Here is an 18,325-nt window from a genome sequence, read left to right on the forward strand (position 1 = left end):
ATAGGGAACTCCCCAAGCATCGGCAAAACAGTTCAGTTAATGAAGTCCCGGTTATGCAGTTCCCAAAGGGCTATTCCTGGCAAAATTCCAATGAATTCAAAGCTGTAAAGAATGTCAGGCCAATGTAGGTGCCTAAGGAAATTGTTGTAGTACTTTGAAATAGGTAAACTTTTCTCCTGACTGGCACAAACATTCCACAGTTACACTCCGCAGTTGTGACAAGTGTTTATTATATGCCAGGCATTGTATTATCTCCTACAAGCACCATTTCAAAAACACAGAAATCTTACAAAGTAGGTGCAAGTACATTACATCCATCTCAAATATGAGAAAACGGAGGCCCAGATGTCTAAGACATGGTGGTCTGAATAATGGTTCATCCTCTGAGGTTCATATTTTAGAATTTGGTCTTAGTGACTGGTGATTGTGTGAGCCCAAGGAATTCATGCATTGAGATGTGATTGTATCGTAAAAGTGTTAAATGAAAACTTGATCCCTTTATGGTGTCTCAGGGTGGATCCTATGGGCATGATAAAGTCATTAGGGTGGGGCCCCCAGGCTTGAGTTCTGGTGCCTGCAAAAAATGAAATGAGGCATGCGTAAGTCATATGGATTCAGACCAAGCTCCGCTCTACTAAAAGTTCTGCCTTCTACCATTTTGTGATGCCTTTGGACTTCCCAGGCACCAGAATCATGAGGCTTGCAAATAAAAGCTCTATTTTCTTTATAAACCACTCAGTCTCTGGTATTTCTGTTAGTAACACAGAAGTAGACTAAGACACAAGGACATCCAGTGAGGGACTGGCAGAGGTAAGAGTTCAAAATGGATCTGATTCCACTTACAGGTTCTTTTAATACAGCTTGCCTTTTCCAAAAATATCAACCTTAGATGAAATGCAAGTTCATTTCAAAAACACAAATTAATAAGAAGCATAATTAATCTTTCTGTTCTTCATGTTATAATTCGTCATCATGATTTTTTTTTCCTTTCAACCAGCTGTTGCATGCTCTACTTTTGTGTAAATAACATTTCTTTAAACAGAAAAAAATCTCATTCTGTCTATATTTAAAATTAATTAAGAATGATTAGAAAGTACTTAGGAAAGAAATCAAAGGAATGACTTTGAATGCATTCTCCCAAATATATGAAACACAATCACTAAAAAAGTTTACTTCCATTTTGAAAAAAATACACCCCTGAATGTCCAAATTATTATCATTCATAATAGTTTTATTTTAAAAAATATAATGTTATGGTTACACATAAATAGCTCAAAAATTATGAAGAATTTCTTAAAAAAAAAAGTAAGAATATTGATCAAAAATGTATTGAAAATAAATTTATAAGATGCTAGAAATAATACTGACTACCAGAAAGAAGTATGGTAGGGACAGAAGAGGAGGGAAAAAAGATAGTGACACAAACAAAATGAACCATGATTACCCTTTGTCCTGGAGACCTTGGAGAAGGATGCGGGTGCATGTGTACTTTGGGATGAGTAAGCATGAAACATTCCATGTTGACATGACAACCTGCCACAAGAGACAAAGTCAGTGAAGGTTATGTTGATAAAGCCAACATTTATTGAGCATTTGTATATGTCAGAGTCTATGCTGGTCTCTTTATATGGTTCTCTGTAGATTTAAAAAGAAGAGAGTTCAAAATAAATAAAAAAGACAGTTTGAGGAGATAAAAAAATGCTATCATTTTGGCCTGGTCTCTGTGGCTGAGAAGTAACATACCAGACTCCACAGCTAGAAGCCACATTTTGACCAAGGTTTGAGTATCCCTCCTGGGTGGCCTGAAAACATGCCAAGCATGTGCTCATGTGCCCAAGATCCTAGTGGGCTGGAAGACTGGGGGAAGGAGATTACAGCAGAGCCAAGGCCTGTGCAGGATAAAAATCTCTCTCAACTTTTCTCCGTCTTTCTCTCATATGCACATTCTCTATCATGACCTTTTTTTTTGAAGAGGTTTTTTGCTATAGGGCGTGTGCACTCACCAGACAGGGAGAGACAGAGAGACAGAAAGCGAGAAATCACCCCCCCAGGGGAGATGGTCACGCTGTAGTCCCTTCTCCTCCATTCTCCTCTTGGGATCTTGGGCACGCATGCACACGTGCCCAACGTGAGTTTTTTAAGCCACCGGATCTGGGATGTGAACCGCGGTCAGCTACATGGGAGTCCAGCGACATAACCATTACACTAACTGCTGGTCCCTCTTATCATGACTTTTTTAAAAAAATGTTTTTAAATGCTATCATTTTAATTAGGAAGAAAAAAACAGTTACTAAATGTCATTTAGAACTTAGTAACCAAAAAAATAAGAACTTGTGCAAGCTTACTAGGTTTTGAATAACATTCATTAGGGATCATGAGAATTTGAGGGAGGGAAAGGAGCAAAAACCTTTGCTCTGACATCAAGGACTATGTAATCTATGAAAGAGCAAAATCTGACAAGTAAGCATAAAATAGAGTAATAGTTCACAGAAAGGATAAATTTTATATGCCTTGTTAGTCAAATGAGACAGTAAAGACGATCTATACTTGAAAAGAGGTACTAGAATTAGATGAAATCCGGAGACCAATGGCATAAAATTAGCAAAGCAACATGGGTGAAGTCAAATGTGACTTAAGAAAGGGTGTAAGATTTGTGTAATTGGAATTAAAAACACGTTTTGGGGAAGAAGTGGGGAAGAATTCAATCCATAAATTGGAATGAGATTGTGGCAAACCTTAAGACATTTTAGTGAACTGAAATATAAGCTACTTTAACTCCAGTTGAGTTTATTTTTGCAATCTCTATGCCACTCCACCTGTCCCACCAAAATATAAGTATATAACTGCCCACCCGGGCACTGACTTAGTAATTTCCTACCTATATTTACCCCCAAGTTCCCAATAGTTTCATCTTCGATTGCTATTTAACATCAGCCAGGATTCCAGACAGATACGAAGGCAGTTTCATAACCCTCATGGGGTGGAAGAGAAGGGGGCAGTACCCTTACAGGAGGTTTCCTTTCCTAGTACAGCATCCTCCTACTTGCTATCAAGTCCCCCATGCAGAGCAGCACCTACCCTGACCCTCAGTTCTTGCCTCCTAAAGAAAGGCAAGAGGTCCACTCGGTGTCGAGAGCTCAGACAGCATGAACCGTGGGTTTCATCAGCTTACCAGGTAAGAATGGAACCTGGTAAGCACAGCTCACCCGTAAATCTAGCCCATGGTTGTCAGGATCTCCTTGGAGTCTCTGTAAGTAGTACTCTGTACAGATAAAGGAGTTTTTCTTTCTCACATTTAGTGGGGAGTAGGGGACATGTTCTTCCAAAGGTAGAATAATGTGAACATAAAAGGCTGGACTCCAGTATAACTCGGCACCCTTCCTGCCAACACAGCAAGCCGCCGCTGTCAAATGTGCTGAGTCTCACATCAACAGTAGTAATTATGTGGGAAAAGGTGCTCCTTGTAGCTACTCTGGGCTGTCATAGTAAAAGATACTGGAAACTTGTGCACTGTTAGACGGTGAATTTGTCACTCTAAGTAGGACAATGCCTAATGGTGATAAAGAAAATGAAGCAAACACCTGACATTAAATCTCTTTTATGGTATTTTCATAGAAATTGGAGGAATAGCTACATAATCCCTAACCTCGGGAGGGAACATGAAAAGAAAAATATAGTCTTTAGTGACATGGACTTTCATAGCTGGATGAAATGTTCAGGATCATTAATAACAACTCCCTTTCCAGGTGAAGAAATTGAGACCTAGAAAAGTTAAGAGATTTGCCCCAAGCTCATATGGCATTTAGAAGCAGAGCACAACTATTTGTATAATGTCCCAAATGTCTCATTTTTTTTCCAGGGATGCCATATACTAATAACAACTAAGATTTGCAGTCCACAAAACAATAAGATATATATTATTATGCTTGATATTTACCGAAACCCTGGGGGTAGTATTACTATATCCTTTTCACAGACCCAAAACCCAAGGTTCAAAGAGATTAACTGGCATACCTAAATAGCTCCTGGAAAGGTTGGGCTCACCCCAACATGTTCGGCCCAAGAGACCAAGTCAGTTCCTAGTACTACACTGGTTATCTTCCAGGTAAGACCCAACAGAAGCTTCTTCACCATTTCCCCCGTTACACCTCTACTGGAGAATGTAGCTAATGGAGGCAGTCATTCAGCAACCATTTCATTCAACAAGCAAGTATGAAGTACCTACTGGGGGTGAGGCAATGATCTAGGTCACGGAGAGAGAGAGAGCAGAAAGAATAATAGACAAAGTCACAGCCCTCATGGAAGTCAGCAATAAACAAAACGTAACACTCAGGTTCAGTGGTAATAAGTATTATAAAAGAAAACGAAGTATGGTAAGAGAATAGAGATTGTTTGGGATAATGATTACTAGTTATCCAGCGGCTCCATCTACACCTATAAGCAATACCCCAACTGCTTAAATTCTTAGCGGTCCACAAGCTATGTTCAGTGTTTCCGATAAACAAATAAATAAATAAACAATAAAAGCATAAATTGAATATTTATTAAAAACCAGAGACTCCTTTAAAAAAAAATTAAGATAGGTTTGTCATCTGTGAAAGCTCTATCTAGAATTAATTATAAATGTCAGTTGGTAAAAAATGTCTTCAAAATGGGAATCCCAGGGTCAGCAGGTGGCATGGTGGTTAAGGGTGCTGGACTCGCATATGGCCGACTGCGGTTCAAGTCCCAGTTCAAGTTTGTCAGCTTGCTTTCTCACTTTCCCTCTCATTCTATCTCACTCTGTCCCTCTCTGGTCAAATTAAAATAAATAAGTAAGTAAATAAAGTTAAATAATTCTTTTTAAAAAGGGCACCCAATAATTTCTCAATAAATGAAAACTTCTTCATATACATATTAAAAAATGAATTTATAAAATCAGGGGTTAAAGGTCTAATTACATAAAGTAGTCATTAGCTATGATAAAGCTGTACTTCACCACTGCTCCCAGGACAAGCAGAGCAGATATTTTGGAGATAAGTTTCACCCTTTCATCATCCTGGCGGACTACTCTGAAAAGAATCTAGGCATGTTTTTATTAAAACTGGCTATGCTAACCCTGGGAAAACCTGAGTAACCATCAAAGTATATATCCATTATCACCTCCTAGAGCCATCCTCATTCACCTGACCATTTACCACTCCTCCACCAATATTTCCTCCCGAGCCAAAGTATCTCATGAAGGACTATAGGACCCATGGCCTATAGCTGTGGTTAAGGTCTCTCCACTTTCAAAACCTTCTTCTGAAAAAAATACTAGTTAAGAACCACTCGTGTTAAACATTGTATCATTTACTCCTGCAAATAACCTAAAGAAGTAAGCACTACCATTTTTATTTTGCATAAAGAATTTAAGGTTGATGGAGATTAAGTATGATGCTTGTGATCACATGGTCTCATTCTTCTTCCATTGTAACATGTGAGTGACCACCTAGATAATCAATTAAGTGAATGTAAAATGTATATTTTTACATGATATTTCAATACCTTTAAGACAATAATGGTCAGAAAAAAATATATATATATAAGCTTTACAAATTTCTTAGATATTTAATATCATGATGATAATACAACAGAGAAAAATATATGAGTTCTCACCCGTCTTCATGGCCCAGTCATGGTGGCATAGGCAGCAGGACACCTGCATGATACAGGAGCCACTATGGAAGGCCCTAAGTCATATCCCAGTTGCTCTGAACACATCAGATGTGCCCACACATGCACCCAGGATCCCTGTTGGCTGTAGGGCTGGAGGTGGGGTGGAGAGGGACAGAAGGTGGCTTGTGGCATTGAGAGACTCTGTCTCTCTAATGAAAGAAAAAAAAACCTTAAAAATAACTTATATTCTTTGTATAGCTGTATGTTTGTAGTTTATAATGATTTAACTTTGGTTTGTATGAAGAATAAAGGAGGTGTCAATCACTGCATGGGACTCTTTTCCTGAGAATATGATATTTATCTTTCCTCTAAAATTCAAAGTAGAGGCTATAACAGACATGTTTGTGGTTAAGTAAAGAAAAAAATAAAGATTATACTTAAAATATACAGCAAGTTAGAGATAATTAGATGCTGGTCAACAATATTTGACTAGGGATATGTTTTGATTTCTAATCTTATTAAATAGTTTAATAATTGTTAATAACAGTTCTGCCAATGCGCTTTCAGACCTCATTTAGTCCTCACAACTACAAGACAATAATTCTGACCCCCATTTTATAAATGAGGTAACTTGGGCTCAAAAAAGTAAAATGAATCACCAAGTGACAGGGTCAGCATTTGAACACACATGGGTCTCTCCTGAAGGCTTGTGCTCTTAAACACTCCAAGACTTTTTATGTGCCTGACTCCTATTACCAAAGCCTTACACAGAAGCTGACTTTATTCACTTCCAAGCAGTGCCAGGGGGTATCCAAGACTGAATTCAAACCAGTTTCTGTCCCAGATGAACAATATTAGACATTTCAGCAAAAGGCACTCTCAACAGAGAAATTCTTAGACCCTCACTGACAATCCAACAACATGGGAAATGTTAAGTGCATTCTGCCACACATAAAAATGAAGATGAATCATATTCTTACTTCATATTAAAGTTAAAGATTCTTATTTGCATGATTAGTTCTAAAATTAATATGGTGATGACGCATAACCCCTTATAATATCACCTTTGACCCAGCATGTTTTTATCAGTGTTTAGGATAGAAATTGTCACTTTGGGTTAATGTACATTCATCTGGAGAAATGGTATTATGGAATCCATAAATAGCACTCAGTAGTTTTTGAAGAATTATTTTCTCCATCTGTTCATATCCACTCTATGTTTATCACCTCGAAAGGGGTAACATTACTTACCAGAATTCCTAGCTTTCAGGAACTTACTTAGTCTCCCTTCTTGATCCTTTATTAAAGGAGCTAAATCTGTTTTATTTTAACAAGTTTTGCCTGACTGTTGTTTTAGTAAAAAAAAAAAAAAAAAAAAAAAAAATTACAAGCCAAGTTTGCAAAAAATACTGTACAGATTGCACACGCAGAAGCTGGCAGTCTTTCACACCATGTTCATTCTCCGCAGCACAAATCGTCACCACAATAAAGAGCCTAAAACAAAAGCCAAATGCTGCATAAGGAGTACTTTTCCTCTTGAAAAAAATCCAACATTGGGGAGCATACTTTCCTCTGGATGCACATGCATAATTTCCATTATTGTTAATGGGAGCTATACATGCATAACACCCATTACTGCTAATGGGAGCTAAGTGCACACACAAGGGTAGAATACAGTGAATCTGTCTTAGAAAATCACCCAAGAGACTAGCAAAAATCAGTTGCCTGGTAGAGAATGGTTTTAAATTAAAAGCAGAACAGAACTGAACTTGAAATCACAGGGGAACTATTTAAACTTCAGGGACCAGTGGGAATTGGCTTCTCTCCTTCTTGCTCTATTCCAGTATTTTGTTTCCCTCATCCATATTCTTGATGAGAGCCAATGACCTTGTGATCTCCTAAAGAGATGATCTGAAAATGAATTTCACACATCCATTGATTCAAACGGTAAGCTTGAGGATCTTTTGGAGGAGGAAGGACTAGGCTACTGGATGATTTCATCACAGCACATGCAAATACAAGTCACATGGTATCTTTAATGACAGTTAATGAACCAGGATAGAAACAGTAAAGCAATATTATTATGGCAATTTATATCTCTCATTCATTAATCCCCAAAAACATCTGTTCTATTATAATGTTATTGTAAAAGTCAATGAAAGATAAACTGGAAAGTGATTGCCATCTACCCAAGTGGCCTACAGTATTTCCTTCTACAGGTCAGGGCTATGAAAACAGCCTATTTATACAACATCTTAAAATCATAGAGTTTTTGTCTTAGCTCAGTCTCTTCATCTTTCAGGGAAAAAAGCTGTAGAGAAATTAAGTATTTTTCTAAAGATCGCACAGTATTAAAGGCTGATCTTAGACCCACAATCCAGAATTTTCCTGACTTCCAATGCAGTGGTTTATGTTCAAAAGCACAAAGTCTCCCTAAGACGTTCATCTTTTTCAGTTTTGCATTGGTCTCTGGGGACCGAATGCACAGATGGGTGGATGAGTTGCAAACTCCAAAAGGGACATTCCAGAACTCTGGAGAGATAGGGACTGAATGTTCTGCCTGTAACTCAAGTAATTGCATGCTCCAGTTATTTCTGAAAATAGTTTCAAATACAAATCTCAACAAGTGCTTTATTTTAAAGAGATAGAAACAAAGTAGACAGTGCAAATAGAAGGTGCATTACCTCCTGTTTAGAACAGAGGAATGTAAACACTGCTTATCATGACTTTTCTGTCAGTCTCCCACTTCCTAGTTATCCTTCTCAGACTGCAATTATGAGAACATCAGCAATAAAGTCATTTTTTAAAGTTTATTTATTTCCTCTATGGCTGAGAAAAACAGAAAGAGAAAGACAGAAATAGCAACCTCAACATGGTCTTGACCCTGTGATTCACCTCCAGCCTCAGCCAGCTCCAGACTGTGGGCACATGTGTAGTCAAGGTCTCTAGATGGGAACTGGGAACCTTGCGTGTGAGTCAGCCTTACGGAGTCTCACATTTGATTGTGGTGCCATCATCCAGTCCTCGAAATAAAGTCATTCTTGTATCTTTGGAATCACATATGTGACTATTTATTTTTTTTAATGCTTAATACACAGATGTTCCCAGTTGCTTTTGTTTTGATCTGATTTACCTCCAGGAGGAGACAGAAAACATTAAGAACTGGGTATTGTTCCCATCAGCCATCCCTATATAAAAGCCCATAGTACTTCTCTCTTACTCTCTTGCTAGGGAAGGGACTCCTTACTGCCTTGGTTGTCAGTCTCCTGGCCCTCATAGGGCTAAACATCAGGCCTAAAGAAGATCAAATATTCAGCAGAAGAACCACAAGTGACTGAAGTTCCATTCCAACTGAGATATTCGAAGTATCTCAATTTTTCTTACAATAAATGTAACACCCTCTATACTTCTTTGATACCTCTGCTGATTCAAACCTCTAAATTGGAGGCAGTTCGATTAGAGGAGTTTTCCTCAACTAGCCAATGTCAGTCTAGTTCAAAAAAAATTATGCAAAAGAATAAAAAGGCAGGAAAAGAAAGAAAAGACAAAAAAGAAAATGGAGTATGGAAAATGTAGTGGGAAGGGAAAGAATGGACAAAAAGAGTAGGGATAAAAAGAGGAGAGTAGAAGAAAAGGAGAGCATAATATTTAGGATGACAAGTTATAAACCTGGTGTGTTTCAGTGAAAAGATTCTGGATCTGGGACCAGCAGTTAGCGTAATGGCTATGTCTCTGGACTCCCAAGTAGTCAACAGAGGTTCGAGTCCCAGACCTGGTGGCTTAAACTCACGCCGGGTGTGTGTGCAATGCGTGGCCAAGATCCCGAGAGGAGAATGGAGGAGAAGGGATTGCAGCGTGGCCATCCCCTGGGGGATGATTTCTTGTTTTCTGTTTCTCTGTCTCTGTTTTTCTGGCGAGCACACGTGCCCTATAGGCAGGAAGTACTTACAGGCCCCTGGCTTAGCATGGGTGAGGCTCCAGAGAGCTAGAAAGCTATACATGCAGGTCCATAATCCCGAATGACTCCTGTCAGCTACTTTCAGGAAAAAGTAGGTTCCTAATTCATTCTCTGGAGTCCTGTAATGATGTGTTTTTGCTATTTTTATGGCCTATATCACAGACTACTTTGTGTTTAACTTCTCTTACGTATGTTACATGATATATTTTGTCTGTTCATTTTCCCCCCAACAAACCTTTCTTTGAGAGCAATAATTATGTCTTTGTTGTTGTTATTAATCTCTTCACTAACACAATACAAGCCATACAGTTGAAGCTCAATTAATATTTATTTTATTTACATATGTCTATGTCTCTGGACTCCCAAGTAGTCAACAGAGGTTCGAGTCCCAGACCTGGTGGCTTAAACTCACGCCGGGTGTGTGTGCAATGCGTGGCCAAGATCCCGAGAGGAGAATGGAGGAGAAGGGATTGCAGCGTGGCCATCCCCTGGGGGATGATTTCTTGTTTTCTGTTTCTCTGTCTCTGTTTTTCTGGCGAGCACACGTGCCCTATAGGCAGGAAGTACTTACAGGCCCCTGGCTTAGCATGGGTGAGGCTCCAGAGAGCTAGAAAGCTATACATGCACGTCCATAATCCCGAATGACTCCTGTCAGCTACTTTCAGGAAAAAGTAGGTTCCTAATTCATTCTCTGGAGTCCTGTAATGATGTGTTTTTGCTATTTTTATGGCCTATATCACAGACTACTTTGTGTTTAACTTCTCTTACGTATGTTACATGATATATTTTGTCTGTTCATTTTCCCCCCAACAAACCTTTCTTTGAGAGCAATAATTATGTCTTTGTTGTTGTTATTAATCTCTTCACTAACACAATACAAGCCATACAGTTGAAGCTCAATTAATATTTATTTTATTTACATATGTATTTATTTACCTATCTTTCAATAGATTAAAAATGTATCTAGACAGAACCATTTTACACAGTCACTGGCTAGCACATAACTTACATTTAAATCATTGTATAATTGATAATTTGCATAATTAATTAATTCATCTGCGTATAAACAAGTCTCCACAAAGCCAACTAGAAAGAACAATTTATTCTTAACAAGCATGAAGTCCTGCCAAACAGTGCTAGAACATCTAATAATTATGTTTCTAAAACCCGTCTTCTTGTAGTGCTTTTTAAAAAAGACAAAGGAACAGTGGTTTGGACTCAGATACATATTTGGGGATACTGTGTTCTATGAGGAAATGTTGAAATATTTGTTTTGTTTCTAAGAAACTCTATTTCTTGTTATTCCATTTAATGGTTTGTTTTCTTTGATTGAGAGTTGACATTTTTCCTTTAATTAATGTTAGCATTGTATAAACTATGCAACCACTATTTATTCATCTATTTGAGAGACATTAAAAAATAAATGTTTTCTACTTACAGGAAGATGGTAATATTATCTTACTCTTAGTTTAACATGGTATAATGAAAAGAATACTATTAAAAATAAAAATTTGGGTTTAGGTACCAGCTTTGATAGTTTGTCAACATGTGACTTGGCAAGTTGCTAATTCACTAATCTTGCTGACTCTCTACTTCTTATCCAGGAAACATAAAAGTTAGCAAGAATTGAATCAGATAAAGTCTAATTTGAAAGTTATCTATATAAAACAAAGCATCACAGAAAGATTAGCTAGTAATAGTTATGTAACAATAGAGGCCATTTGTTTAACACCTATTAGAACTTAGGAGCTGAGCATCCAATTTTACTAATCCTTACAATAATTATCCAGTGTGTTATTATCTCCATTTGATAAGTGGAGAAAATGAAGCTTAGAGAGATTAAGAACCTTGTCTAAGATCAAACAGTTATAACAGGGAGGAGTTACAATTTCAAACCCAAACTACCTGATTCAAATATTTTAAAAAAATAATAATCTGGAATTGGGATGAGTTACTCACAGAAACTTGAGTCAAATTTGTGCAGACCCTAACTCTCCCTCCACCTCGCCCCACAAGCATTTTTTATTTTTTCTTATCAATATGATCTCTGACATTCTTCACTTTTCTAATTTTTGAGAGAACCATTTGGTAATAATCTGCATTGCATTGTTTCCTGACTTTTGAAGTTTACCTTCATTCTTCCCTGTTTTATATATAGGATTGATATACAATAACATTGATATTCATCTGATCTACTTTTCTTTTAAGTTTATTTATTTCTTCCTGGAATGAGAGACACAAAGAGAGAGAGTCACCCTAATAGGGTCTTGAGTCTGCAAGCCACCTTCAGCTTTAGTCAGCCTCAGATCATGGGAACACGTGTATCCAGGGTATTCAAGGTCTCCATATGCAAACCTCGAACCTTCCCATGTGGGCTGACCTTGTAGAATGTCACATTTTACTGCTGGACCACCATCTAGCTCCCAAAGTTTGCTTTTTTTTGCAGTGGAAAAATCTATGGGGCAAACTGACAAAACGTGTGCTCCTGGTATACATACATCAAAGGACTCAACATCATTTACAGAATATTAACTAATCAAGAAGAAACAATTGAGAAAATACAAATTGCAGGTCATTATTCAGAACTATTGGCCTAGACTCTTTAAAAAATGGTAATGTAATAAAGACAAAAAAATAAAAATAAAAAACAAAAGGGCAAAGGACAAAATTGAAATATACTGTCTCTTTAAGCATGCAATTTATACAATTTAAGTAGGGAGTTTTCTCAAAACACTAAAAATAGAAATACTATATGATGCAGCAATCTCAATTCTGGGTATATTTACAAAGGAAATGAAATCATTCATCTCAAAAAGATATCTGTAACTCCCATGTTTTTTGAAGTATTATTCACAATAGCCAATATAGAACAACCTAAATATCAATGAGTGAATGGATAAAGAAAATGTGAAATAGTATTCAACCTTAAAAAAGAAGAAAATTCCTTCATTTGTGATGAGGTTGATGAACATGGAGGACATTATATTAAGTGAGATGAGCTAGCCACAGAAAGATGAATACTGAATGCTCTCACTTAGAGGACTCAAAAAAAAAAAAAAAAAAAAGTCAGACTCATAGAAATAGAAAGTAGCAGGTGGTTACTAGGGGCTAGGGATTGGGGAAAATGGGGAGATGCTGATCAAAGGGTATAAACCTGCAGTTTGTAAAATTAGTAAATTCTAAAGACCTAATGAACAGCATCATGCCTATAATTAACAGCAATATTATGCTATTATATTGTATACTTCAATTATGCTAAGAGAGTCAATCTTAAGTATTCTCAGCACACACACAAAAACAGGTAAACTATAAGAGATAAGATATATGTAAATTAGCTTGGTTGTGGTAATTATTTCACAGTCTATACCTACATCAAAACAAAACTTTATGCTGTATGTTTTGGTTATAAACAATACTCATTTGTCAAATTTACCTCAATTAAACTGGAAAAAAAACAAATTTGGGGGAAAAAAAGAATATAGAAATTGTATATTCTGAAACTACATACTGGCATAGAATAAAGACAACAATTTAGCCAAAACACAGGTAAATAAATGGTTATATATTTGTATATGTATATATATAAATTTTCTAAAAGTTATAAACATACATATGGATATGCTAAAATAATAGGAATTTCCACAAACAGAGACAGGTCAAATGAAGCAAGTTGTACAGTTAGTTGCAGTATGTATAATCTCATTCTTTGGCTTTCAATCATCCTTCATAAAGATTTGAAATAATGAGTCATCTGAAATTGGATCATAGCTGCAGGTTAGGTTCTTCAAGAAGCAGATTCTGAGATGGGACACAAAAAATGCAGGATGTTGTTAGAGTGTGCCATAGGATTAACACCTTTAGACTGGAGGGGAAGGAAGCAGGGCCATGGGCTCCACGACAGGCTCAGTTAACCTTACAGGGAAGGAACCCTGGAGCTACAACGGCTTACGAGAGCTGTCACACTATGTGTCAGAATAGCAATCTCTTGATACTGCTGCCTCAGTAAGTCTTTGGGAAAGATATAACCTTGGGAAAGATATAACCTTGGTCAAGGGACTCTTTAGAGCTGAAGCAACACTTGCAGAGGCTGACCACTGAAATCTGTCTTTGGATGACGCTTCTAGCAGCTTATCAACAAGTCTTTCCTTGAAAGCGGTTCTACATGGCGCATCTCCATGTTCACACATAACATATTGCTTTTTGTTTCAGCAGTAACATATTGCTTTTTCTAAAGTTTGGTTTAGTTGAATATGGGATTCTAATTTCAATTGCTCAGTAAGAAAATCAGTGGGTTTACATAAGCCCTACTCTCTTCATACTCTTTATTTACTACACATGAGCTATACAGAGTTTTAAAATTCTCATAATTTCTCTTAGTCTTTTTAAGGGCTAGCTATGGACTCAATTGTAAAATGTATATGTTGAGGCCTAACCCTGATGTAAGTGTGTTTGGAGATAGGGTCATAAGAAGATAATTAGGTTAAATAAAGTCCCGAGTCCTTCAGAACATAAGGATCTTTTTTTTTTTTAGTTTTTTTTAAGCTTTTTTTTGTTTGTTTTTTTGTTTTGTTTTGTTTGCTATTGGGTGTGTGCGCTCGCCAGACAGACAGACAGAGACAGAAAGCAAGAAATCACCCCCCCCAGGGGGGATGGCCACACTGCAATCCCTTCTCCTCTTTTCTCCTTTTGGGATCTTGGATACGCATGTACATGCACCCAGCCTGAGTTTAAGCCACCGGGTCCGGGACTCGAACCATGGTTGACTACGTGGGAGTCCAGCAACATAGCCATTACGTTAACTGCTGGTCCCAGCACATGAGGATCTTGAGCATGCCCCTGGCATGTTTCAGGTCATCTAGGCTAGGATTCAAACCCAGGATCAACCATGTGGCCACTAATGCAGCAGTTCAGTACACTACCAACTGCACTGCAATGGCTGGACCTCAATCATTAACTTAAACAGAAAAAATAAACAATGTAAAATTAAACAATGGTCCCCAAGTGTCAAAGAACAAACAGAACAATCATGTGAGTATTTAAGGACATGAAGGAAACTGAACGCAGTGTCATTTCAGTATAGCACAGATTTGTGCTATTGGAATTCAACTATTCCATGTTTGAAATCATATCCATCTAAGAACTATCAATTACATGGTCAAATTATTTGGACGACTTGGATGTGACTTTGAATTTTGGCCCTGTATTAGGCAGTTTAGGCAACTATAGCAAAATACTACATACTGTGACTTACACAGAAATTTGTTTTCTCATAGTTCTGAAGACTAGAAGTCTAAGATCAAGCTTTCAGCAAGGTTTGATTTCTAGTAAAAGCTCTCTTCTTGGCTTACAGATGGCTGCTTCCACCCCCATCACCAAATGTCCTTTCCTCTGAGTGTGCATGCATGGAGAGAGAGAGGAGAGACAGAAGAAAGAGAGAGATGGAGTGTGCTCTTCTTCTTCTTAGAGGAACACCAGACTTTTTGGATTAGGGTCCTATCCTTATGACCTCCTAGATCATGATGTAAACAGATATTAAGTGTCCTTCTCTCTCTCTCTCCCTCTGCCTCTCTCTCTTACTCATGTGAACATGCATGTGATCTCTATCATATCATTAATAAAAAAAATAAACTTTAAATAAATAACTGAATTATGGTACGGTAAAATTTTTGCCCTAGAACAAGGCTAAATTTGTCACATGGCTTGTTTTTATGATCTTATGTACCAGATTGGTCCATTTTTCTTCACCTTACCTTGGGATTCTAAGGAAGTCATAGTTACAAGAAAGATTTCCAGAAACAGTAATAATTTATTTCTTGACCAGGATATTGTTAATTTTTTTTTTTTAACAGAAGGAAAAAGCTTGCCCTTGAAAAAAAAAAAATCCATCTAATCTCACTTTTGCTTTTTGGGATAAATTGAAAAAGGGCTAGCCAAGCATGGGCATAAGCAAGATAAGTCTTTAATATTCTATTCAGTGAATACCAACTGTCTTTTATGGGATGAAATCTATAGATTCGGGTTTATTATCACTGGGCCTTGAGGAGGAAAGCTAACCAGCCCAACAGAATAAATTGGAAGATGTCATTAACTGAAGGGTATAAAGCAAAAGCATGTCCAAATGTAAGTTAATGTATTACATCCTTAGGCAGAAATCAGAATATGTGCTTTTTCAGATGTAACATTTTAATTGGCCTACCTGATAGTAGGTTAAATAAAATGTACACTAAATCTCATTACTACTCAATTGTCAAATATCTTCCCTGCAACATGAGTAAAACTAGCAGAGTTAGTGGGTATAGCACAGAATTATGAGAGAACTAAAAGTTGTCTTTAGCAACACTTTGCAACACAGAATTTTAAGTGGTCCCATTAGACCAACTACACTTTTGCTATTTCATCCAGGAGTTTTAAGTACAGAGCTGAGTATTTGAAAATTCCCTTTCTATATAATAATCCATTTAAAATGCCCTTCTGGAAATTATCTGTGATAGTACATTTCTAGTAAAATGCCACTGCTGAATGAAACCTAACTACCTGATAAGAAAACAAAATATGACATCTTCGCATGATGTTTGCAGATTTTTCTGACATGAAATGGTTCCAAAAAACAACAGACTTACTTTGCCTATCCACCTCACCTCCAATAAAGAAAACTCTGCAAAAGACAGTCCCATTCTTAACAAAGGTAGGTGTATGAAGATGAATATCATAGAACACCAATAGCATTTGAAACTCCAAAAATTAAAAATGATATTAAAATAAAAATTAACTTAAATTTGTCATGATTATATTTCTAGATTATCTTTTACGTATATAATGAGCTACCCACATTTCTTCTTTATATTTGCAGGTTCAATACCTGATAACTGGTGGTTCAAACCATCCATGCCTCTCTACAGTCAGTGAAAAGAAATATCACAGAATATATCATCGTGCTATGGGGATTTGTTCTTTTAATAAATATTTATTGAGCCCCTCCTTTGTGCTACAGGGGATAGCCTAGTGGAAAAGATAACTTGTGCCCTTGGAGAACCATTGCCTAGTGAGGCAGAGCACAGGTAAACAGTAACTGCAATACAGTGTAATAAGAGCTAAAATGAAGAGAACACCAGGTGAAGCAGAAACACATAAGAGAGATACCTAACTCTGTCTTGAAGGGACAGATCAAAGTGAAAGTCCATAGAGGTGGCAGTGTCTTAGTTGAAATCAAAAGTAAAGTGGAGAACAAGATTAAAGAAAGGATTTGTAGAGAATCAAGTAGTTCGGCTGATTGATAGCGTAGCTTTGAAGGTGAGGTGGGAGGCATTGTGAGAAATAAAGTTTGAGAGGTAAGTTTACAAGAGAATGGAAGACCTGCAAGCTGCCTTCCAGACTTTGAACTTTATTTTTAAGGGCAACTTGGAGCACTGAAAGATTTTAAGCAGAAAGTCACAGGATCATATTGGCATTTTGGAAAAATCACTCTGGCTGAGATATGAAGAACAGATTGGATTGAGGTAAGGCTGGAGGCCAAATGTCTGGTTATAAAAGGCTATTGCAGTACCCCAGTGACAGTTGGATGAAGAAAAAGAAATAAATTTTAGAAATATTTAGAAGATATTTTTGACAGTACTTAGTGATTGCCCAATGTGAGAGATGAGAAAGGCTGAAGAGTCAAAACTAGGAATCTGGTGTAGAAAAGTGGATATACCAGATAAGCAAACAATGATGAGAGGAAAAGAATATGGAAACTAGCTTTAAACAAGATTCATAATTCCATTTTCCCTGAAATATGAGAACAAGAAAAAAATGGTTAAACGTAGGAAGTTTGCAGATAACATGGCAAGACTTAGAAGTAATTTCAATCTAATGATTTCTCTTTTCCTTATTAAAGTCAGAGCTGAAGTCATCTGCTCAGAAACAGAGAGGCAGGAAGTATGGAGATTTAAAGAGAATAGAGAAATTTCAAAAAGCTGATTTTCAGACTGAGATAAAAAGTGACAAGAAATCCATAGAAGAAATGTTAGATGGTATTGATCCTTTTAAGGTTAGAGATCATGAAATCAATCATCATTAATGGCAATTTAACAACATTAATTTTTTGAGTTGCATTTTTTTTTTTAACCAATGGTCAGCCTCTTGTATAGAAAGGACGTAGGAAAAGAGTCAGTTTGATCTGAAGTTGATGATTGTCCAGATGGCCAACACATAAGGAAACAGTATAAGGGGATTTGAAGATAACAACCACAATAAAAAATGTCTTGATAAACAATGGGGCTTTTGCTGGGTAAGGCAGAAAGTGAGTACAAGATAGACAATGGGTTTATGCTGGGTAAGGCAGAAAGTGGGTATAGAATATGGGTGACAAGGGGAAGGTAAGAGGATTAAGAGATTAGAGGTCCTAAGAACTTGGGAGACAAGTATAGTGATAATCACAAAGGGAGTTGCCAAGAAGGGAAAAGAAAAGATAGGAAGATGGGGTCAGATACTAGAATGTTTAAATTACTGTCTGTCTCAGAATTGAAAAAATTCAGGTGAGGACAAGCAGATGATGACATGTTGTAGGATGTGAGTTAATAAAGGTGAAAATCCCTGAAGTTGAGGGAGCAAAGGCACAGAGAGACTGCGATAGACATACTGTCCTTGTGTACATCGGAGCTACTCAGAAAGGAAAGAAAACTGGGGTGAAGAAAACAACTGTGAAACCAGTGTCAATTTCTTTAAGAATAAGGAGATGGGCTTAGCTAGTCA

The 18,325-nt window shown here is 37.1% G+C and overlaps 1 long non-coding RNA gene across 1 annotated transcript in view; it reads right to left on the bottom strand.

Annotated features, from left to right (window-relative positions):
• Positions 1-265: 265 nt before the first annotated feature.
• LOC114005810 (uncharacterized) overlaps positions 266-18,325 on the bottom strand; it is a 48,092-nt gene continuing 30,032 nt past the window's right edge. Inside the window, exons 4-5 of the long non-coding RNA XR_003547621.1 lie at positions 1,445-1,533; positions 266-574 (exon numbers count right to left, since the gene is read on the bottom strand). This is a non-coding gene — a long non-coding RNA (uncharacterized LOC114005810). The remainder of the gene's footprint in view (positions 575-1,444; positions 1,534-18,325) is intronic.

The sequence above is a fragment of the Tupaia chinensis genome, unplaced genomic scaffold, assembly GCF_000334495.1.
Source record: "Tupaia chinensis unplaced genomic scaffold, TupChi_1.0 Scaffold144529_1, whole genome shotgun sequence".
Lineage (NCBI taxonomy): Eukaryota > Metazoa > Chordata > Mammalia > Scandentia > Tupaiidae > Tupaia > Tupaia belangeri.